General features: G+C 47.0%; 1 protein-coding gene across 5 annotated transcripts in view; it reads right to left on the bottom strand.

Moving 5' to 3' along the window:
* PSMA8 (proteasome 20S subunit alpha 8) overlaps positions 1 to 24,780 on the bottom strand; it is a 418,402-nt gene that overhangs the window by 55,128 nt on the left and 338,494 nt on the right. The window lies entirely within an intron of this gene.

Genomic DNA, 24,780 nt, shown 5'->3' with positions numbered 1-24,780 from the left:
TGTAAATTCAAACCTAGGGTGAGAAGTCGGATATGGTCCACGGCTGAGGGCTGTGCGGTTGTGGCAAGCTTCTGTTTTTTAAGTTAATTTGGAGGGATGAGATTTTGTCCACGAGTGCCTTTTGAATACCTTCACACCATTCTTGGTTCTTGGTACAGTGGGCTGGGGTCTGGGAAGATGATTCTAGTTCCCGTAGGATGGCGAAGAGCTCTCTCATGCCAGAGTTCATATTCTCAATTCTAGTTTTATATGCGCTACTTTTGGCTTGGATGGTAGCTTCTTTGTATTCCGTAGCTAAGGTGATGAAATGTTTGCTGACGAGAGTAGGAGTTCTCTTCCAATTACTTTAAGCATTTCTTTTCTTTGCAACCCAAGTCTTTGATTCCAGTAGAAAACCAAGAGTTCATCTGGGATATGGGTTTAGCTTTGCAGGTACCCAAAGGTGCCACTTCATTGATCGCCGCTTCCATGGTCTGGAAGCAGTTTGTCAGGAGTGATGTTGCACTGGTTGCGAGCAGGTGTCGCTGGAGCGCAAATAGTCAGTGTGCTAGATTGTGTAGGTATATCGATGGAGAAGAGTATGATATTGTGGTCTGACCAAGGGCAAGGGTTATTGGAGATAATGTAGTCAGTAAGCCAGTCCAGGGTACGGCATTTGGCATGAGTTGGGCCCCAGGTCGGTACTATCATTTAGTCCTAGGTTGAAGTCTCTAAGCATGAGAATTTTTGATGAAGGATTACTGTCTGTTGCCAGTAGTGAGGCTATGTCTTCCTCAAAAGAGGAGGCAGGGCCTGGTGGTCTGTAGATGAGGTGTAGTGAGGGAGATGCTGTTGCAGATCGGGCTATTTGGCAGACAGCAATACTCCTGCCAGGAAGGCAATGTTGGTTGTGTCTTATATTGAGGTTATTTATAGTGATTAAGGCGACTTGACCTCCTTTTGAAGTTGTTCTATCTTTTCTGATGATGGCATATCGATCAGATAAGGCAAGCGCAAGGGATGGACCAGCTGCAACCATGTTTCAGTGATGGCTATAAGGTCTAAGTCATTAGTGGTGATAAGATCTGATATGTCCATGGCATGTGCCGGGAGGGATTTGGTGTTGATGAGGGCGCCCTCGATATGGGAAGGGGTGTCTCTTTCTTGGTTACTGCTGGTCAGTGTGGTTTCTTTGTTCCATTTAGGCATGAGAGGTTTTTTCAGGGCAACTGCAAGATTGTTTTCTATGGTCTGGTTTAATTTAGTGGTTGCGCATGGCACAGTCTGGTTGGTCTTGGTTGCTTTGAGGCCGAGACGGCTAGATGGGGGGCTGGTTTCTCTAGTCTGCCGTGGGTTGCTGTAGGAGGGTATTGTCCTGAAGAGGAGGAGCAAAGTACCTATACCAGAAGTTCCGCCCCTATTCTGCCTACATGTTGGCAACCGGAAATTGCAACATGTGCAGTACCAATAAAAGTGCCAATACCGCGAAAAACCCTTGAAACAAGGCATCCATTGAGAAAGCCCTATTGTTTCCACGAAGAAATGGGGATCTTCTGAAGGAAGTTCCGGAAGAAGTGTAAAAATGGATGAAAGAAAGAACTGGTGATGTCACATGAAGTTGAGGTGATGCACCCAGAAGAGATATGAATGAAGTATAGATATAGACCCTGATGGCGAAGTAATGAAGGTAACATTTAGTCACCGAAATGAAGATTGCATGTGCAAAGAAGCACCAGAGAAAATACAAAACCATTTTACAATTGTACAGACGCAGTAATGCAAGTAGACTAAGTAATCATAAGGCTGGCTTTACCTAAAAGAGCTGAAGTGATTATGAAAACGTCAGAACCGCACACAAAGCAAATGCAGCAGTTTTTGGGATTGTGTAACTGTTAGAGAATGGATGTTTGATTATAATTCATACACGAGACCTCTTTTGCAGGCTTTAAAGAAAGCCCAAGTGAATAATGAGAAAATAGAATTGACTGAGGAAATGGAGGAAGGGTTTGAAGAATTGAAAAAAGCAATTTGTACAGCTCCAGTTTTAGGAATTCCCAATTATTCAGAGGAATTTTTTTTATTCTTGCACACAAATGGAACAGTTATGACAGCAGTGCTTACACAGAGGGCTACACTTGGGTATAAAACATTGGCATATTATAGTAGGATTTTAGATCCAGTTATGAGAGGCCACTTCCCCTTGCGAACAATCGCTGGCAGCAGCCACGTTCGCTATTGAAAAATCTGCAAGCATTGTGATGGGGTGTTCCATGACGTTATTTGTTGAGCATGCTGCGTTTGCTGTTTTGGAGAAACCTAAGGGTACACTGACGTCCCAGAGAGCCTTAGCATACAAGGTAGTTCTATCGAATCCAGCAATTAAGTAGGTCAGGTGTAAAATAGTGAACCCTGCCACGTTTGTAGCCGAACATGTGACAGAGGACAAGCAAGTGCATGATTGCTCGAATTATGAGGAAATCTATGATGAAATCCAGAGGGTTAATGAGAATGCTCTAGCAGGAGGAGGGGTGTTCTCTTCATTGACAGGTCTTCGAAAATTGATCACACGGATTGAGAAATGCATTCAGGTTCAGCTGTGGTAAGACACAGAAGCTAATGGGGAATTTGAATTGGTAGCAAGTGCAAGACTACAGTCTCATTTTTCAGTACAGGCTGCAGAATTGCTGTAGTTTATTGTTGTGCTTGAAAATCACACAGAGCAGGAAGTGACAGTGTACAGTGACTCCGCCTATGTGACATAAACCATACATGCAGGGTTAGCATGTTGGAAAAGGAGGGGTTACCTCTGAGCGGACGGCACACCAGTGCAACACGCTGCATTATTAGACAGGCTTTTTAAGGCACTACAACTCCCAGTAGCCGTCGCAATAGATAGGTGTGCAGCACATGCTAAGAGAGTCGACTATTTCACGCGGAAACCAAGCCGTAGACGAAGAGGCCAAAAGGGTTGCATATTCATCGGATATGTCTAGTTTTGATAACTCTGATATGAAAGAAAAAGTGGTTGCAATTATGATTGTAAATGAAGGATGTAATCATTTGTCAAGGAAGCTAAATTGATGGAAGTTCGGGGTAATGCTCCATAGGAAGAAAAAGAGCTGTGGACACCGAGGGGGTGTTCTTTATCCCCCTCTGAGGCATTGTGGTGACAGGACAGCACTGGTAAAGCAGTGATGCCTGTAGCTTTAAGGGTAGCGTTAGAACAGCTACAATACCCGGCGCATGTAACTAGGGAGAGTCTCGCTGCAGCTATTGCAGAAGACTGGTTTGTACTGAACCTGTTAGAACATGTTGCATTTTATGTAGTAAATTGCACCATATTTCAAAAGTTTACTGCTGGGCATACTGCAAACAATTAGAGGAGCGATTACTAGACCGAATGGTCTAGTTTCAGCATTTACATATTGACATGCTGCAGGTATGTAGTGGATATAGGTATACAATAGTGGTAGTGTGCCCTTTTTCGAGATGGATTGAAGCTGGACCATGCACATATCCTGATGCCACTTGCGCTGCAAAGATTTTAGTCAGAGAAGTATTTCCTAGATGGGGAGTATGTGAGGCGCTAAGATCCGACAATGGGCCCCATTTTGTGAATGAAGTGTTTGAGCAAATTCGTCCATTGCATATGTTTTCTTCTGCTCATCACCCACAAGCAAACAGGATATTTGAAGGGCTCAAAGGCCTTTGCAAAGAGAGAATCGCCAAATTGAAATTGAGACTGAAGAAGGGGTGGCTGTATTGTCTGCCCCTTGCATTATATGCATTGAGAAATCAGCCCGGGTTGGACCACCACCTCCCATCCCACGATTTAGTAACAGGGAGGCGAATGAGGATGCCTCAGACTCCACCATCAAGGACTAGGAGTAATGCCCAGACATCTGCAAAACTGTTAGGAAATGAGCTACATGCGTATTTGACATGCACGACTGCTAGTATCTGTCATTTCAGATCAACTCGGGCGCAAGGGGTGTCGGTCTCAGGACACAGATGAAGACCATTCGGCAACCAGACACCAAGAACTACCTGTTCCTAAACTATTTAGTGGCAATCTCATACTGATCCGTAATTTCACAAGTAAGTGGCATGAGCACCGTTTTAGTGGTCCTTTTATAGTGGATGACATTACTTCATCAGCAGTAAAAGTTCAAAGGAAGGTGCGCCTGGATTCACCTGAATAATGTGAAGCCATATGCTCGTGAGACTTGAACACCCCCACTCAATTCAGAAGTCGAGAAGAAGCAGTACAGAGCATGCAGACTTGATTGATGACGAGGAAGAAGGACGCAAAGATTGTGCAATAAATAAATGCAAATGTGCATTTGGACTGTGGCTCCTCTGGACACTCCTAGATATTTTAGAAGTAAGTGAAAAAGTTATTGTTCGAGCCACAGGAGCTTGTTGACATTGGACCCTAGGAAGTGCTGAAGTAAATGAAAAATGCCCGATCTAGACTTCCTTTTTGATTGGAAAAAGGAGCAGTTCCCAGATTCATTTCTCACCGAGTTTCTCTTTGGACGCATAAATGGTCCTATCTGAAGTTGCTGTCCATAGCCTCGTTCTCGACGTTTTAGGGAGCAGTACTGACGTGCGCACTTTTGTGCAGGATCCTAAAATAAAAATGGCCCTGCGATTAGATGATTACTGGCAGCAATAATCGAGCAGATTCGGCAGCTTTCGGAGCATTTAACGTGGCTCCCTGAATAAAAAAGTGTTTTCCCACCTTAAAAAATAAGTACACAGGCACAATGAGATTTACTGGGCGGTTCCAGAGAGTGAGCCAACTCAACGACGTGTGGTGGGGCTTCAGGTACTGGTGCATAATTTATATATGCACAGCTTCTGTTATTGTTTTCTTATGCTTGCCGATTCATGTTGCATATCTTGTTGGCTCTAAAAGGATAGCAGTCCCTTTGATTTTCCCCATTCCAGTGACCTATGCAGAGTTAGAGGTGGTAAGCGAGCCAAGGCCATATGTGATTGCTCCTACACCAGAGACACACGAAAGGTTACCCATTTCTCTGACAAGTGTCCCTACGATTCCCCCAATAGGAAAAATGTATACTGAGTTATTAAATGAGATGATTATGAGCACTCACAGAGCAAGAAAGAGACCCAAGAGGAGTGCAAGGGAAGACGATTATGAGTTAAATGATTAGACAGTACAGCACATTTGGTGAACAACATGGGGTATCAACACATGAGAGGTAGGAAAAAACCTCTGAAGGATTGTTAGGTTTGTGCTCTCCTACCTTATGCTATGGGAACATCTAAGATATTCATAGCTATAGAGCTAGATGTTCAAACAGCCCATTGCTTAACTCAACTTGCACTCTGCCATACAAGAGGTCAATTCCAGGGTCGAACAGCATCTTTGGTATGGGCAACTGAATGGACAGCACCAGAAGAAGAAGACTATGCTCAAGATTTGGAGACAAGAGTACACACCAGCGATCATGTGATCAGATATGAACAGCGAGACATGAAAGGAGCAGGAATCCGCTAAGAGATAAATAAGCTCAATTGCCAAGGAAAAGCTGAAGAAATACAAAGATGCAAGGAAAAGGGACAGATAAAGATCTGGGGAACAGTACTTTCTCCAGATGGCTGGGAAGAAGGTATAGTTGTATGCAGAGCCGTGGCAGTAACTGGACAGCATAAACCGGTTACAGAACGTATGGGAAAAGGATGCAAATCTCTATGGCTGAGGTTTGTGAAGTTGCCAACATGGGTCGAAGACAGAGAAGGCCCGTTGCAGATAGTGCATTTGGCCAGTGCAGAACTGTGCTTCAGAAATAATGGCACAAGAAAAGTTGGAGAAAATCAACAATGTGGCTGAATTTTTGATGTGCCAGGAATGAAGGATGGGACAGCAGTGATAACGGACCACTACTGTGCCTGTGGATCCGGAGCATATATGAAGCTGCCCAGAGATTGGGGAGGACTATGTTCTATGGTGATTATCCATGTTCCAGCATTAGTGATCCCAAAGAGTGACCTGAACATCAGTGAGTTTCCAAAAGCAGATGCTCACCTGAGAAAGAAGAGATCTGTTGAACTTCTTGATCGAATGAAGAGGGAAAATTATTTCTCTGCTAAATCAATAGAAGCTTTTGATGCCATCCCGTATGAGCACAGATAATTCAGCAAGACTGCTTCAGTTTTTACAATTATCTTTATGCCAGGAATCCAGACGATGGCGAATGCCAAATGGTTATAAATAACCAGATGGGAGCTTTTGCAGACCGTCAATACTACGATAAAGGGATTCGATGCTATCAAGGAAGAGCTGAGAGCCATACGACTTATGACTCTTCAGAACAGCTATGTTCTGGACATGATTACCGCTATGGATGAGGTAATTGTCCCAAAATCATAGAAATATTGTTGCACATTCATACCTTCTCATGATGAGAATGGCACCTTGACAGAGGCCATAACGATGTTGACAAACTTGAACGTCAAGATGGAAGATGAAGTAGAAGATATTGCTGATGACAGCTGGTTTGCGTCAATCTTCTCATGGGTTCTATAATGGATGGCGAACATTTTCAAATTCATTGGAGTGCTGTTAGTGATGATCATGTTTGGATTCTGTGTGGTTAGGACTATAATCGCACAGTGCAAAAAGACTGCAAAGAAAGTAACAGGAATGAAGATCATGATTGATGTTGAAGCTGGATTCAAACCCAAAGAACAGATGAAATCAGACTATGTAAAAGCCAGTATTCAGGCACCGGAGGAGAACAAAATTCCTGTATCCAAGGAACCACAAGAAGCATGTGGGGAAGATGGATCTACTGCAGTCCCAATAGACAGTGCAGCTTTATGACCTGGAGTATTGATGAGCATGTGAAGCCAGCAGGATGCCTGACGGAGTGATAAAGATATGGACTCCAAAGAAACATTTCTTCAGATGGGGATGTCTAGATGTGAAGACTGATTGGAGAGTGGTTGATTAATCGCCGGGGGGTGGGAGGGGAGTGTAGAGGACGGAGTCAAGTACCTCTACCGGAGGTTCCGGCCCCCATTATGCCTATATGTTGGCAACCGGAAATTGCGACATGTGCAGTAGCAATAAAAGTGCCAATACCGCAAAAAACCCTTGAAACAAGGTATCCATTGAGAAAACCCTATATGTATCCACAAAGAAATTGGGATCTTCTGAAGGAAGTTCTGGAAGAAGTGTGACAATGGATGAAAGAACTGGTGACGTCACATGAATTTGAGGTGACGCACCCAGAAGAGATATGAATGAAGTAAAGATATAGACCCTATAGAACCGGATGGCGAAGTAATGAAGAATGTAATATTTTGCCTCTGAAATGAAGATTGCATATGCAAAGAAGCACAGGAGAAAATACAAGACCATTTTACAAATTGTACAGACGCAGTAACGCAAGTAGACAAAGTAATCACAAGGCTGGCTATGTAGTGAAAAGATTGCGGCGATGCGCCAATGTATAGAGATAGGAATATATAGAATCTGGATGTTCTACAACGTACTTTAGCAAATTTGGACCCCGTGAATGGAAGAATTGGAAGTGTGGCTCAGCAGAATAATAGCGGACAGCGAGGGAAGATTTGAGAAAGGCTTGCCTCACCCAGTGTCAAGAGTTGGTGCTACCGAGAGCCCAGCCATGTACTCAAGAAGATACAAAAACGTGAGAAGCAAGCTTAGCTTCCGTTTGAGGTGTAATGAAAATCAGAGTGTGCCAAGATTTCTACATTTAATGGTATTAAAATACAATGAAGAGCTCAAAAACGTGGTCTGTAGTTACGTGCTCGGATGAGAATAGACTTTGGGTCGAGCTACACCGAGACCAGAAGATAAGGCCATGCTCCACTCCCTCTTATTCCCAGGCGCAGGGAGTCTCTGCAAGGTCAAGTTCAGAGGTATTAATTGAATGGCAGACCGCAGGAGTGATGATAGATGTTGGGCTAATTTGGTGGGGAGGCATAACCAGGCGAAACCCCAGCACCTGGAGTCCCAGTGGCGTGCTGCATGTGGAATCTACCAGAAGGCTACTAGTCTTTCATGACGCAGAAGATGACTTGCACTTGGGATCCGCTTAGTTGCCCACCTGACCTTAGAGATCCTATCACGTGCCTGTATCCCATAGAAAGTATATGTAGATGTTCCCCGTAGACCAATCATAATCCTGAGTAGGTTTTCTTATTTTGTCATGAATCCCGACGTCACTCATGACGAATTTTTACTATAAAAGTGTTGTTTTTTATGAAATGTTTCAAGATAAGTCTGCAGTGTCCATCAATGTCTTTTGTACTCCCGGTTTTAAAGACCCATTATTAAAACAGCTTACCTTTCGCCAACTTCTTGAGTCGGTCTAATTATTGATGTTTGAGTAAGATCTGCATCCCCATCCATCTCAGATACCGTTATCTCATCTTATAGGACCCGCTCTCTGGGTTCAGTACTATTGCCAAGTCTTTAATTTCTCTGCCAGATAGTTTATGTGGTTGTTGGAGTTATGTTGGGGTTTTGTGTGCGATGACGGTGGTGAGCTTGTTGCAGGCTGCGTACTGCATGACTAGCTACGCGAGCTAGTCCAGTATTTTTCATTTCAAGGCTTGGCTGTGTGGGGAGGGCAGTGGTAGTGAATGAGGTGGGCTGTGAGGCCAACGAAGCTGGGATCTCTGGTGGGAGGCTGGCTGAGATTGGCTCCATGTTGCCATCCCAGTTGTTTATGGGTCGTGCTGTGGTGGGGGCCAAATTGGTGGTATGTTTGAATGGGTGCCTCTGGGGGACAAATGACGACGGGGGGATAGCGGATGAATAAGGGAGTATTTTCACCATGCTCAGTGAGCAAAGGTAGTGTATAAGGGAGGTATGGGGTTGATGGGTTTCTATTCGGCCTAGAGCTACTAGGGTCGGGCTAGGTTTGTAGATCTAACTGTCTATAGCCATAGTTCATTTTGTAAGGGTAGGTGGCTCGTGTGTCTCTGATTCGTAAGGCCTACTGCCGCTTCCTGGGTAGGTGGGAATGGTTGTGAACTATGGGCTAAGGACCAATTAGAATGGGTGGTGAGATATGCAATACTGGTGTGTATTAGCCGCAGGGCGGTGATGCACAGGAAGGTGTGCAGTAGGGTCTAGGGCAGCGCTTAATGGCACTATAACAAGGGTCAAAGGTATGCAAAAACAAAGATGCAGTAGGCAATGCAGGAGGTGCCTTAAGGTCGTGTTACAGGGTATGATAGCGTACAGGCTAAGGTATACACTTGCGTCTTAAGGAGCCGCTGCGTGCTAAAGCTGGTTGGTATATATGTTAAGCGAGCTCCTGGCGATAAAGGCAATACATGCAGGGTGAGAAACAAAGATGTATACTGCACAGTATTGAGGCACATTAGATGCAATATCGTGCAGCAAGTAAGTTGTTTGACAACATACTAGAATAGTAGATTTGTAACACTTATCTAGGTGAAGCAAAGGTTGTGAGCTGGCGCACGTTTATGTATGACACTTTAATACAGTGATACAACCGGGCTCCTGGCGTTGTGCCGTAGGGTAGTCTAGATATGGGAATGGGTATGCTGTATCCCATAAGGTGGCTAGTAGTTAGGGGTTGTCCTCTTACCGTAGTGATGAGGTAATGGTAGGGTGGCAGTCCGTGATTAGGGGCTTTTCAGAGTACATTACTGTTGCTCACCGATCTGGTGAATGGGAAGAAGCAATGAAACATCAGGAAATTCCAATCTTCCGGATTGATTGAAGAGCCCGGGTTCCTCTGGACCCGAGCCTCCTGTCTTGAGGGAAAAACTCTTTCTGTGATATGACCCTTCAGCCCTTTTGTCTGCTTTGGTTTTCATCAGTGATCACCTAAAAGGAGCGGGGAGAGCATGCTGCCACGATACCAGCTAAAAGGAAAGCAATCCACAGGTCAATAGAGATAAACATGTGCCTAAACTGAATACCAAGAATAGTGAATTCACAGGCAGTCTGGGATATTCTTACCGGTGTTAGTAGAGTGCAGGACAACCGCTGAATCCTCTGCCAAACAGCTGGAAAGTACTTGCAGTTAGCAGTCCTGATGAGCGTATGCCTCCCAGATTTCATCATACGGGCATGAGGCAGTGGAACTCCTCTCTGGATTTTAACAATTACACTAGACTTCTGCGTCGGTCGTGTATTCATGAACAGGTCAGGATTCAGTGTGCATCAGGGAGTGCTGAAGCAGAGCAGATGGGGTAAGTGTGTAGAGTGAGCCAACCGTACGAGTTCAGTCCAGCTCACATGGCGTAGCGTCCCAGGCGCTCCTCCCACGCTCAGACAGGCTCAGACAGGCTTGGACAGGAGCCTTGGTGTGCGGGCCTTGGGTGGGAGGGCTGGCTGGTGCCTACCGGCGTCCCTAATTGGTAGAAGTAAGGTTGAGCAGCCAATCGGATAGGGTGCAACAATAACGTTGGTGGTTGCAGACTATTGAATCTAGGTGGCCATCTTTACATATTTTTGGACTCGGTGCAGAAAGGGCTTCAGGTGCAACACGATTCACAGAACACACGTGGTGGCATGGCAAGCTCTTATGCCATAGAGCAGATTTTCATTGTTTGCAGTATCAAACAATTGTAGATCGCGTAGCGTGTTAAAAGCATGCGATTTCCCACAGTGTGTAACACTCAACTGGTATCCACGGGGGCGACACCCAGTCGGAACAGTTTCACCCTTGGACCTCTTCCTTTGGACCCTCGTGCGGCTGGAGACCAAGTCTAAAACACAGTAGTTAGATTTTAGCTTGGTTGTCTCCTTTGGCCCGGGACCCACCTCCCATATGGGCCCAAGAACCCCGCTGGCGCACTTCTCACCTTGCTTCTTGATAAAGTGCGCTCTCCGTCCTGCCACTCGGTGCAAGGGTGCGTTGGGATTGGCTTGTTGCTGCCGAGTTACTTCACTGGAGCGACTCTACGGAGACCAGGCCTGCTGCGACTCCGTTTGTCAGGTAAGTCTGTATTGACTGCAAGTTCGTTGTTTTTGTAATAGTCTCTATTCAGTTCTTCCTTTGTTTATAGGTGTGGACGCTGTCGTCGTGATGTCGCGCAGTTGTGCACAAGAGGTAAGAAAGCGCAAAGCGCAGCGCTATATGCTGTTCTTGTGCTAACCTGTTATATTGTCTTTCTTGCAGGCTGCAGTGTTAATCCAGAATACGAGTGCCGAGAAGATGGAGAGCGGCGAGTAGGTGAGCGAACCGCTTACTGGCACTCTAAGTTGGAACCAGCCCTTCTGTTCTTCTACCGGTGTTGGGAGCCGTTCTATGCAGGTAAGCAAGTGTTTTTTGAAAGTGAAGAATAAACGCTTACTGATGTTTCTTTTCTCTGTTTCTTTCCCAGGTAGCTGTTTTCTTGATGGAGCGAGATCCGCCCAGATGTTAAGTGTTCAGGATCTAGGAGCGGAGTAAGAGCGCTGATTCCAAAAAGGTAAGCGAATACTAATGGTGTCTTCTCTCTTTGTTCTTGCAGGATCTGGCCCGGCATGCAGAGGATGATTCCAGCTGATCGCGGTGAACGTCACGCTGCAGCAAGCAGAGCAACGCGAAGCGTGTTCTGCAATCCGGGCGTGGTTTATATAGCCTGCAGGTATCCCAGGTGTCCCTGGGCCTGCCACACCCAAAATGCTAGACTGCATGGCTCAGTTAAAGTGCTGAGCCATGTGGGAGCATCCATATTGTTGTACAAATGCCCTTATGGGCCCAGATTATTGGCTTTTCCTATGAGCCTGGCGCCAAAAGCGCCAGGACTGACTCCAAGTGAGTCTGGGGGCAAATGTCCAGGCCCTTGAGGCCCTGATGGAGGTACTGGGTGCAGCCCACATGGTCTGACACCCCAGGCCAGGGGCAGGAGTCGTGACACAGTGCAGGGTAATGGGCAGATGGCTTACATTAGAGAGGGCAGGTATGCTGTTTTTGCAGTGCGCGACGTCGACACAGGGGCTCCTTGGTCTTGGGTCCTGGGTGTTAAGCTAAGTGATGCTACATCAAATGACACCGTCAAAGCACAAATTCAGGGCCCATAGATTCTATTCAGTTAGCCGGGACCTCCCTTCTGACTGCACACTGACACCTCAGACACTCAACTGTAGTCAAATTCAATCTTACATGGGATTCGGGTCAAAAGCAGACGGACATGGACCAAGGACTAGCAATAGACAAAGCCGCCATTTGGATAGTAAGCCATTTCCCCCTCCACTGAAGTTTCAGTGCAGTTGTGTCCCTGGCAAGGCAAGGCAAACTATGTAGGGGCGATTGTTGGACGCACATGATGCATACCTTTCGGGAAACGATCTTAAGAATACAGGTTTATCTGAAAGGCAGTTCTGGGGTGGCTAAGGCAGTTCTGGGGTGGCTAAGCCTTGAACATTTTAAGACTTATTGGATAATTTCAGGAGACCTCAGATTTCCAATGTCAGGTGTGAAATAATTAGTCATTCCAGGCCTTGAGGCTCAAAGAAAAAGGTGCATTTAAGAAATGTGTATGTGCATGTGAGTTTGCATGAATGTGTGTGTTTGGCAAAGGAACGGTTTGTGAGCACAGAGAGCGACATGAAGCAGAACAGAGGTCAACATGGTTTGGACACCAACAGTATAAAAAGGTGGGCGGCGTGAGCATATATTGTTGAGACAGTCCTTTATTTGGCAATAGGTGCATGAAAATGTGTTTACTGGGGTGGGGGTGATGCTGGCATATAGTTTAAAGACCAGCCTCATTACTTTCTCTGAACACAAAAAGCAAGAAAGGGAGGACAGACCTCGTGATCTGTTTTCAGCAGAACCTGCTTGAAAGTGAACTTTGTCAAAGTGCTTGAAATGGGGACAATGCTGGCATATGATGTCCAGTGAGGCCCCCTGTTCTTTCTTTGTTGACAGCCAGCATGACCACCCCTTACAAAATGTTATTGTGCGTTGGTGGTGACCTGGCATCAATTCAAAGGTTTCATGTGTGCCCTGCAGAGTGCAGAGTAAATTCTACATTGGCATCCAATTTTTTCGGAAATCCTGCTCACATTCATGAATTCAAAGGATTATTTTTAAAAAAAATGTCCAAGGGGAAGGACCAGCCAAACCTAAATGTATTATTCGGGGGTGTGCCGAGCAGTGTTTGAGTGACCATGCTTTCGATTGAAGGCACCCATCGACGTCTGGTTGCGTGGGTCACTCATACAGGGTGGGGAGAGATGCAGGTGTTTTGAGCGCAAGGGGAGGGCCACAGAGGGACAATGATTTGCGCAAGGCGTCTGTTGATTCTCACCGAGTTTCATTTTGCCCGCCTGGATGGGAGGGGTTTTGTGATGGAGATTTGCTCTTGAAATCACACGGGCGTGCATGGGTGCGTGGGTCTGGCTGCGCGGCCACGCGGCCGCCTTGGGGCATGTGACCGTTTGGGCCTCCGGGTTAAACTTTACTATTTTAAAACGGTGACTTGATGTCCTTATGTTCTGTTTATGTTGCAATGTCTCAATAAGATGGTTTGTGTTTGTGCGTGACTGTAGAGGCATGCACAGATTTTCACGGTTACCCTTTTGCTCTGTCATTCCCGATTGTTGAGAAACTTGGATTTATAGGTTCAAATGCATTATGTTCCGTTTAGGGGCCAAGAATGTTTGCATTGATAATGCAATGGTGCGTGTTGTAGAATGTTTAACGGTGGCAGTCAATGTATAGGGCATTACTTTGGGATCCCTCGCAGGCCGCCGTGCTTCGGGGGTTGTTTTAGTGATTGCAGCCTGTTGCGTTCCAGTGTTTCGTTCGGGGTGAGGTTGCATGCCGCTTGGTGTGCACAGTAACATCCCAATGTACTTCTTTAACGTGGCCGCCATGCCGCATGGGACTTTTTTTAATGGACCACCAGTTTTCTTAAAACATAATTTTGGAGGTGTTCCGTGTTCGACCAAGGAGTTCAGGTCAGGAATAGGTTTTAGGGGGTTCACGGTCGCACTACTTCCAGCAGCTCTGTGGAATACCAAGCGTATTTCAATTGATATGCAACTTGCTTTATTGCTGTGCATCCATTATTCATACTTTTGATTACCAGGTTTAAGAAGCAGGATCAGCAGCTTTTTCATGCAGTTACAGCAGGGTTTGGGGGAGAGCAGTGTTATTTGTGTTTTTTTTAATTTTGGGTGAGTAAGTTTAGAAAACTGACGTCCAAATGTTTTAAGGAAGGACTTGGTTTCACCCCCTTGCTCCATCTTGTCTCTATATATTCATAATTTCGCCTATGAAATGTTAAATCCTTTTTATACCACCGTTCGAGATTTGCATCTATGGAGCTACTGAGCATGTTAAGATTTCGGTCCAGGCTCGTGACGTACTAGGAGTGGAAAAAGCACGATGCTATATAAATGAGCCCTGGGTTTGGGCTTAGCGGTCTGTCCCGTTCTGGGTACATTCACACATCTGCCACCAGGTTGAATTGCGTCCACCTTGCGGATACTGCGTCCCATTGCATCCAGGAGGGAGGTTTCCGAGGTGTGTATTTTCCCTTGATTGGCACTGCACCGATTACGGTCCCCATGCCGCACGGAGACTTGTGGGGCAAGTTAGCCCAACTTTCCTTCTTTTCACTGTAGGCTGCAGAGCAACGCATGTTCCAACATTAACTGGTTGTGATTTTAGACCAGTTAGGTTCCTATTGAAGCGGCTGAAGTGTGAAGATGCCCCAGGCCCCGGGTCATACATAGTACGGCGCGATGGAGGGCCTGGAGGGTTAGGCGTAGGGTTGGGGCGGACATGGCGTGAAACAAAAAGGGGAGGGGCAGCCAGGTGGAGCCCCCCGCCCCAGCATTACCAGGGTAACAGCCAGCAACACAGGAAAGGTGATGCAGCAAACCAGTAGGGGGGTGGGGCGGGCCAGCCCCCATCAGAATAACAAAGATGAGGGGTATAAGAAGGGCGGACTCAGCAAGGAGGGGATATCACAACCAGGAAAGAAGCTCACCTCTCTCGCGTAAGCTTCTAGGTCCTGGAAAAAGGGAAGGAAAATGTTGAGTCCCTGCTGCAGCCAAACTTGCGTTAGCTGCCGGGGAAGGAAGTGGAACCTAGCGACGGGCGGACAGGGCTGACGCCGCACCCACTTCCAGCAAGACGGAGATCCAGCCGAGGACATCAGGGAAAGGAGTGAACCTGAGTTGAGGAGCGGACATGGGCTGATCCAGCTGAGGACATCCGGGGAAGGAGCGGTCCTGAGCTGAGGAGCGGACACAGGCGGATCTAGCCGAGGACATCCGGGGAAGGAGCAGACCTGAGCCAAGGAGCGGACACAAGCAGCGTTGCACTTAGACTGCGGGAAGGAAGTCCCAGAAGTAAAGTGGCAGCAGAGCGGCTTCGTGTCACGGGGGCCACCGAGGAAGACTGGTGAGGAGGCATCCTGATCGCATCGTAGGCAGGACGACGCAGGACACACAGGGCAGCGAGCAGTGGAGAACGGAGGAGCCGGCACCCGTTTAAACAAGCAGCTGGCAGGAAAGTTCACAGAAGGAAGTGCCTACATAGGCTGTGGGCGGAGCCTGAGCACCAGGAAGGATATATTTAAAGGGGAAGGAACGCTCTGGGGCACAGAAAGCAGTGCACAAGCCGGATAGCTGAAAAGCTGCATTGTAAGGGGAAGTGACAAACGGGTACTATGGTGCCCGGGAATCGTGCACATCGGAAGAATCATGTGACACACAGGCGCACGTGACACCAAAGGATACAAACGACGAAAACGAGGCCAAATACAGACACCAGGAAGGTGAACAGCGATCAAAAGTATCATAAAGGAACCATTCAAACAAGAAGCATGGCTGAAGAAAGAGCAAAAAGGGCAAAGGAGTTCAGTGAATGGGCCAGAAACGCAGAAAAGGAGTTTGGGGCCCAGTGGATCCTTGACATCATGCAAAAGGAGAAGCAGGGCAAAGGAAATGTCGCCTTTGCTAATCGAGGAGTCCAGCGGCAGCGAATCGGAGACAGAAAGAGAAGAGGAGATACCACAAGGGCAGAATAGGGGGAGAGAAGAGCCAAGGAGAAAGCAAGACCAGACAGAGGCACCTAAGAAAAAGAAAAGAACAAAGGTACTGTAAAAAGTGGGGATAAAATTGGGAGGCAAATAGTAAATATGCTACGCACCTGCATCACTGGTACCGGTAAGCTGCCCAGAACCAATGATAGGGGGGGTAGAAAGCATAAGTACAGGGAGGAACAGGGGGATTCTACCACCGAAATAGAAGGCAGTGATGACTAGGAGAGGGACCACCTGAAGGCATGGGTAAAATGGAAGGGGGTGGTGAGTAAGGAAAAACAGAAGGGTTCTGGGCTGGAGGGAGCAGGAAAAGGTGCAGGGGGCGTGGCCAGTACCACTAGGTGCCTGGGGGACCCGGTTCCCACCCCACAAGGGGCGCCAACGGTACCCAGTCTGCAGGGGACCCCGCCGGGACCCAGTCCCCAGGGGGCTCCATCCAACACGCCAGTGGCACCCACAGGAGCTACACTCACTCCCCATCCAGGGAACACCCCTCAGGGGGGTGGACTCACCCAGGGTAGGAGCGGCAGCCACAGGAAACAAGGAGGCAGGGCCAGCCATGACAAAATATGGCAGGCAAACAATGGGGAAAGGTGCACAAGGAAGGTCTATGAAATCAATGGCATGGTACATTAAAGACAAAGTTAAAGAAAACATTTGGAGAAAGGAGTTTATAGACATTTTTTCCCCTCCTGCAGTGCCAAAAGAGTGGGCTGAACGTGTCAGTAGAAGACATGAAAGAGGATGAGAAAAGTATACTAAGGAGGGTGACAGTTGAGAAAACTTTCGAGAACTGGGTAGCAGCTTTCCAAATAATGTCAACCATTATATTACAAAAATACCCAGAGGATGGGGTGCCATTGGTTACATATCAACAAAGGGTTTTGAAAGTGTACAAAGCATTTGGGGGGGATGCATGGAAGGAATACGACCATGAGTTTAGGAAGGAAATGGACTGTTTTCCTGATATAGGGTGGGATGAGGAGAACTATATCCTGTACATATTTAACGTATTAAAAGAGAAATGGGACCATAAGGGACACAGTTCAAGAGGGCAACAGAAAACCATACTGGCCGAATGATTATACAAGCGATTACAGGTACAACTACAGGCGATACGACAATAGCTATGGAAGGTCAAGGGAACAGAATTTTCGGAACAGGCAATATAGTTCATAGTGAAGTTGGCAGAGTAGCATGCCGCCAATGGCCCAGGGGGTTGGCGGGGGAAATACCTGGACACCACGGGCATCTTCAGCACAGTACCGGAATTTTGAAAGCGGGGTACCATGTAGCTGGGGAAGAAATTGCAAATTCAGCCATAAGTGCGAAAAATGTAGCGGGGACCATAGCAGCGCCAAGTGCACCAGGGCAGCAAGAGCTGGAAATAGAAGCAATGAGAAGCGTAACTAGAGGCTGGGGTGATAAAGGGGGCCTCTCCTATTAAACTCGAAAAGATGGAAAACAGGCTCCAGGCATTTCCAGAACAGGAGGTTGCCACTATGATTAGAAAAGGTTTTCAGGAGGGCTTCACAATTCCTTTTGCAGGACAAGGATCACGGAACATTCCAAAAAACTTGAAATCAGCTATGGAAAACAGGGGGATAGTAAGTGAAAAAATCAGGAAAGAGGTAGAACTGGGCAGAATTGGGGGTCCTTACACATCACTGCCATTCAAGGACTACATATGCTCACCATTGGGGCTAGTCCCAAAGAAAGAAGGAGGGGAATTCCGACTAATTCCCCATCTTTCATACCCCCCGGAGGCATCGGTAAATGACGGCATCCCGCAGATGGAAGCAGCTGCATCTTACTCGGATTTCCAAGAGGCGGTAGAAGTGGTCAAAAAGGCAGGAAAAGGGGCATGGATGGCAAAGGGAGACATAAAATTGGCTTTCAGACTATTACCTGTAAACAAAGTCACAGAAATGGCTGCGCATGCAATGGGAGGGAACATTTGTCATTGACAAATGCCTCCCCATGGGATATACCATCTTGTGCGCAAATTTCAAAAAGGTAAGATCATTCCTGCAGTGGGCACTCACCAAAGAGATGGAGGCCAGGGTGGTCCACTACATGGACGATTTTCTATTTGTAGGACCACAAGGGTCAAGACTGTGTAAAGATACCCTAACCAAATTTATAGAGCTGACAGGTGAATGGGGTTTCCCGCTAGCAGAGGAGAAAACAATGGGTCCAACACAGAATACAATGTTTGGGGATAGAAATCGACACAAGGGAAGGAGTTTGTCGAATCCCGGAGGAAAAAGTGGCAGATCTTTTGAGAGCAATCAATGAACTAAGGGGAAGGAACAAGGCCACAGTAAAAGAATTACAGGTATTGGCGGGAAAGCTGAACTTCGCAGGAAGGGTAATACCGCATGGAAGAATTTTTCAGAGGAGTATTGAGCTGAGAACAAGAGGGGACAAGATGGGTCATCACAGAGTTAGGATAGGAGGGGGAATCAAGAAAGACATGGAAGTTTGGGGAGAATTTTTTAAATATTTTAACGGATCGATTATCTGGCGCTCGCCTATCAACCAGGAGGGAAGGAGAGTTGTTCACGGACGCAGCCGGAGGGTTCGGTTTTGGGGCAATGCTAGGAGTAGAGTGGTGCGCAGAGAAATGGCCAAGTGTGTGGCAGGTGGCAGCCTGGACAAAGAATATCACGCTGCTGGAACTTTTTCCAATTTGGGTGGCATTATGTGCATGGGAAATGGAGCCGAATAGCAAGGAAGTGGCAGTTTGGTCGGATAACATGGCGGTGGTGCAGGCATTGAATAAAGGGAGTGTATCATGCCCATTGGTGTTGGAGCCAATGAGAGCCATCACGCTCGAATGTTTGAAAAACAATATATGTCTAAGAGCAAGGCACATATCTGGAGAAGCAAATGTGGTGAATGTGGTGGCTGACACCTTGTCTCGTTTTCAGTGGGACAGGTTCAGGGAGCGGAGGCCAGACGCCAAAAAAGAAAAACGCCCACACCAAACAAGGCATTGGTGTCACACTGAAAGCACTGGAGGAGAAGGAAAGGTTAGCCACGAGGTTAACTGGAGAAACCAGGAAAGGCCACAGGAACCCAGACGAGTCATAGAAAACCTGGCCAGGAACGCCCTAACTTACAAGATGGGTAAGCAATAAGGAAAGCATGTGAAAAATGTATTGGTGGAAACAGGAGTACAAGATGTGGGAAAGGTTACAACTACAAAGATGTGTGAATTCTTGGAAGGTGCTTTTACTAAAAGGGAAAAGAAAAGCTGGGCGGCGGCACACTTAGCCGCTGTTGCGTACACCGCAAAAATAGCCGGGGTAACCAACCCAACTGACAGCCCGCTAATAAAGTATGCAGTGAAGGGGTGGGAAAGGTTGGAAGGGAGACAGCCGGATATTAGGAGACCTCTGAATTTTGAGAAAATGGTGGCACTGCTGAAAACGCTGCAGGACACATGTTGCAGCGAGTATGAAACAGCACTCTTTAGGGCAGCATTTGCACTACATAATACGGGGCTTTCAGAATAGGGGAACTAGTAGCCCAGAATACAGCAGCAGGGGATGGCCTGGCAAGAGGGGATGTCAGCATAGGATCAAAAGGTATGACCCTACTCCTAAAGAAATCCAAGACTGACCAGGCAGGAAAGGGGAGAGCAATAGAGCTCAACTGCATCAAGAAAAAGGACCACTGTCCCAGGTGCATCCCACAAGCATTCCTGGAAATCCGACCGGAGGTCAGAGGCCAACTTCTAATACACAGGGACGGCAGTGCACTTAGCAGGTACCAGTTCCAGGCAGTATTGAAGAAAACAGTAGCGAAGGCAGGGTGGGATCCGGCAGAATTTGGAACCCACTCCTTTATGATAGGCGCAGCCACATCAGCATGGGTGGGGGGCCTGGGAGCGAAGGGCGTCAAGAGAATTTGGGGATGGAGGTCAAATTGCTTCAAAAGATATGTAAGAGAGGAACGGATATGAACTTCTCCCCACCCCCCCCCCTCCCACAGATACGGGTCCTTACAAATCGGTGTGGATCGTGGGGCACTTGTTCGTGACCCGGGCAGGCCAATGGATCGAGCAGGTCAGGCAGGGACTCCTTTTCAAGAAGACAATCACGTCCTGGTGGGGCCTCCCGGGGATGCACTGGGAGGACATACATGACAGGTTGTCAGACCTAATTGGTTTTAGAGACCCCCCGGAATACCTGGTCATACACCTCGGGGGCAACTATCTAGTCAGCACAAGCAGGGGTAGATTGCAAAGGAACATTTGCGAGTCACTACGTGACATAGCGCATCTGCTGGTGGAAAACCGAGATTTTCATGTCAGAAATGATACCACGCAGAATTTGGTACGGGGTGCATCAGAGACATGCCGTGGAAACAGCAAGGAGGAAGCTGAACAAAACAGTGGAAAAGTACTGCAGGACTCAATTTTATAAGGCATGGTTTTTCCCAGGATAACCCTGAGATGTTCCATCAGGACGGGGTGCACCTGTCCCACAAAGGTATAGGGGCATTTACAGACAACATCTTCAGGGCATTAGAGCAGCGGGGATGCAAATAGCGGTACTTTTGGGGGGAACCTGAGCGGCCAGGGCAACGCCCACTCAGGTTTGGTGGCACGTTTCCAGGAGCCGAAGCCCGAGGGAAACAGACTTGCCAAAGGCGAAGAATGGCATCTGCACCCCTGCACACGGTGTGCCCAAAAGCACACATGTTGGTATACAATTTTGGTTTGTGTCATTTTGTCCACCACAAAAACTGTAATCATTTCATAATAGGAGGTAGGAACCAAGAGCAGGGGAGGCCCACACTACACAGCCTATGGTTAATTCATACACATGTTGTGGGCAACGCTCTGCGCATGATTGAGACAAAGTGCTCCACAGCAGGGAGAACAGAGTACTGCTTTTGAGCCCACTCGCAGGGCAGCATTTCATATTTAGTTAGTTATGCATGCATATGCGTGAACTGGATGACTAATTACGAATTGGATGCCAAGATTTCACGTTTAAATGTCATGAGGTTATCCCAAAGGCAACACTTCAGCAATTAGCGAGGGGAGCTGCCGTGGCCCACAGAGTTCAAATGTTCTCTGATGTATGCGCTCAGGGTTGGCCGCCGTGCCTCACGAGCTGTTTTGTGTTGCAATTACGTAATTATGTTTGAACATGGTGCAAGCATGTAACGCAACTGTTCGTGTTTAACTTTTCATTTCTTTTTCATTTGGATTGTGTATACCACCAGGTATGGGTTTTCGTATTGGGATCACTGTTTTCTCCCAACATTCTACCAGGGATGACCACTTGTTTCTCAATATGAAGTTGAGATTGGAGCACTTGTAGTGCGGGGAGGGAATGGGCTCGAATTTACATGGATATACTGGAATGTGGACAAGCACGGTATTTCCTGTGACCCATTCAGATAGGAATAATTATATCTTATGATCTAGTGTATTTTAGACAGTCGAGTGTGCAGGGCATACATGCTGCTCACCACATGCATAAATAGTGAATGGGGTACGCTTTGCTTTGGTCAGCCAGCAATTTTGAAACAGGTGGTGCTTGGAAACAGGATGACTCAGAGCAGTGGCGGTTCCTCTTCTGTTGGTTGGAGAAGCCATTTGTCGACAAATGCGCAAGTAATTGAGTGTTTTGTACCATAAACAGGTGATGCCATGTGGAAGGAGCGCCTAGGATTGAAGGTAATGGTGAAGAGAGCATAACCATCGCTACTGGTTACTAGACCTGTCTCAATTAGGTTCAACAGACATGGTGCAAGTGCAGGGCCCTGGAATAGTGTCTGTTTGGGGTAGTTACTGGCCATTGATGTTAGCAGGTGAAAAAAGGGTGCATGCACATGGTATAGTGTCTTTCTGGAGTACTCTGGCACCATTAGGGTTGGTGCATTTAAAAATTAAAGTTGTGTACTACTCCGGGGCACAATTAGGGTTTGTGCATGGTATTTTAGGACCCTTAATGGACAAACAGCATAGTTGGCAGTGGCTAGTGTTGAAAGAAGGTGCATTATTCTGGGGGCACCATCAGGGTGTGTGCATTTAAAAAACAAAATGTAGGTTATTACTCTGGGGGCACGTAATTTGAGCTGGTCCATTGTGTATTGGTGCCTGGCCGTAGCCAAATGATTGTTGGTAAACATTTTGTAATTTCTGGAAACTACCCTATTGAGGCAGTTTTGTAATCGATGACTATAGCCCTGGTTATGCCGATGTTGTGTTGGTGTGATTCATTTGGATGGGCATTGTGTTCCCAAGCTGACCGTCGCACTGTGGGGTTGGTGTAGGGATAGATATACATCATGCCCAGGTGGGGTCTACAACAATACATTGTAGTCCAATGAGTAAGAAGGGGCGGTATACTCGTGCGCAAGTGATCCGCAATGTTACCAGGATACACATGGTGATCCATTCTTGTATAAAGGTATATCACTTTACAGTGATAGCATTATTTAACTAAGCAAAATATGGTTATGCTATGTGATGCCACTTCCTGTTTTTCATTTTTAAGGTCGCTACCGACAAGAAAAGAAATTTGCATGGACAGAGTCCCAAAAAGGGCAACAGAATGTCTCATGGCATGTTTGGTGGTAACATACTGTTTATGTCCATAAACCGGTTCAAGGATGCCCCAAGACTGGAAAGGGATGCTTTGGCAGGTTGTTCACCGTGCAGGTAGAGGGCCAAATATAAGGGGGGGGAAGAGGGGCAAGGTATAAAACAAGGTCATTAGTATGTTGGGCACCTAAAATACACAGGGCTGCGATTTGGGTTAGCACATTTACTGCAGGGGTTTTTCCAGGAGGTCTTAATTGGGGAAATAGATGGTTGGTAGCCATTCCACCTACCAAGGGTTACCAGATTTTGAAGGTGATGGCCAGTTCATTACTTAGTTGGCTACGGGCTTTAAAGTAAGGAACCAGCTAGCCACAGGACAATCTTTTCGGGACATTTATTAGTTGTGTACTACTATGGGGGCACCATTAGGGTTTGTGCAATACAAAATAAAACGTTTAGGATGCAATAGGATATGGCATTATAGCGCATCTACACACAAGTGTGTTTCAAGGCGCGCCTTGTCTCTATGGGATGACTAAGCTATTTATTGTAATCTGCTATAACAAAGGGGTGACAACAGAATGCCTTAGGATCTGCTTTGTGGTAATAATGTATTGTTTTATGTGCTAAAACAGGTTCAAGGAGGACATAAGATGAAAAGGATTGCTACAAGGTCAGTCACGGTACAGGTAAAGAACAGGGAATTCGTGGTCCGATTGACCAAGGATAAAGCAGGTGAAGCAATGTGCATGCCCGTGGTAAAACGGGACGATGCCATGGATGCACTGACAAGTGGATCTTTGAAGTGGGGATATGTGAATAATAATTTTACGACTGCCGCAGGCTGGTCTCAGGAGGGTGACCAGGAACATGAGAACTATACCGAAAGGTTGGTAAGCTGTGGGCACTCCCACAAGGACATGCCCGTGATAAGACTGGAGGGTGGCATAAATGCACGACACAATGTGGATTTACATGGGAAAGCTGCGTCCTTGAACGGTTACACAAGGTGGCTTGAAAAGGTAAAACTGGAGGTTGAAAACCCAGTGATGTGTGGGAATTGTGGTTTTGGTAAAGGTTGAAGGTAATTTGCTAGCTAGAGCAAGGATAAGTTTTATTGAAGCATGGGGGCATTGGGAGTAGTGGGGGGGCCACCCCAAAGCATGACGGAGTTAGGGGCAGTCCTAGCCAGGGAGGAGTATGCCGTGGCTTGAACCATGGGCGGTTTCCCGATGGCCGTACCCTATGGACACTTCAGACTCCTCACTTTCATGTGCAGTGGCCTGAGGGAGAAGCACTCTGTGCACCAATCTGGTGCGTATGTCTGGTGCCTTGTGACATGCATGGAGGCGGCAAGGGGACACCGGAACAGTCAGAAGTTTTGCCCCACTTTTCGGGGGCTAGGAGTTTTGTGATATAGATGGTCATGAACCATGGTGCTTTAGGGCTGGGACTGCCCCCTTTGTATGCTCCAATAAACTGATCTATGTTTCCAAAAATGTAAACTGTTGTTGGACTATTATTCACTGACTGCTCAGGTTTTGGTTCCCAAGGTATGTCATTCTCACACGACAGGGTGGGGGGGGGGGGCTGCGCGTGAATGGGGGCTGCCACCACTACGCTCCAGGCTGTAATGGTGTTGTCAGGGTGAGGCATGGAAGCTCATGAAGAGGGCTAGTTCGGTCTTGCTACCTTCTTGGGTCACACATTGGAAGAACCCGATTTCAAGAATACAATATAAATAACAAAAAAAACCCAGGAATTGTTTAATAGTTCGCCCGCTCACTCCTGCCACCCTCGATACTCCCCTGTGTTCAACGTGCTTGTGAAACCGATCCAGGATTGCATCCCTGCCAAAATGACCTATTCTGAATAGCGAGGCAAGTTACCATTGATTTAACATTGCACAGAACTTGCTTCCGCCACCCAAGCAACGGAATTGAGACACTGGGCCTCATTACACGGTAGGCGGGAAGGGTTTACCGGTATCGGTATTTTACCGGTAAACCCTTACCGCCTTACTACGAGGTCCCTTTGCGGGTTGGGGATTTTAACGCCTGCTTTTTGCAGACTCACATGAAGCACCCCACATACATGCCAACATGTTGCAGAGCGGATAGGGAGATTCTCGCCAAGCGAACGAATTTCCCGTTCAAATGCATTGGCGCTAGAATTATCCTTGCTCTTATAGCACAGAAAATATT

This window comes from Ambystoma mexicanum, chromosome 5q, assembly GCF_040938575.1.
Source record: "Ambystoma mexicanum isolate Mex_15411 chromosome 5q, UKY_AmexF1_1, whole genome shotgun sequence".
In the NCBI taxonomy this organism is placed as follows: Eukaryota; Metazoa; Chordata; class Amphibia; order Caudata; family Ambystomatidae; genus Ambystoma; species Ambystoma mexicanum.
Note: the sequence above shows the minus strand (reverse complement) of the source record. Positions and strands in the feature narration are given on the sequence as shown.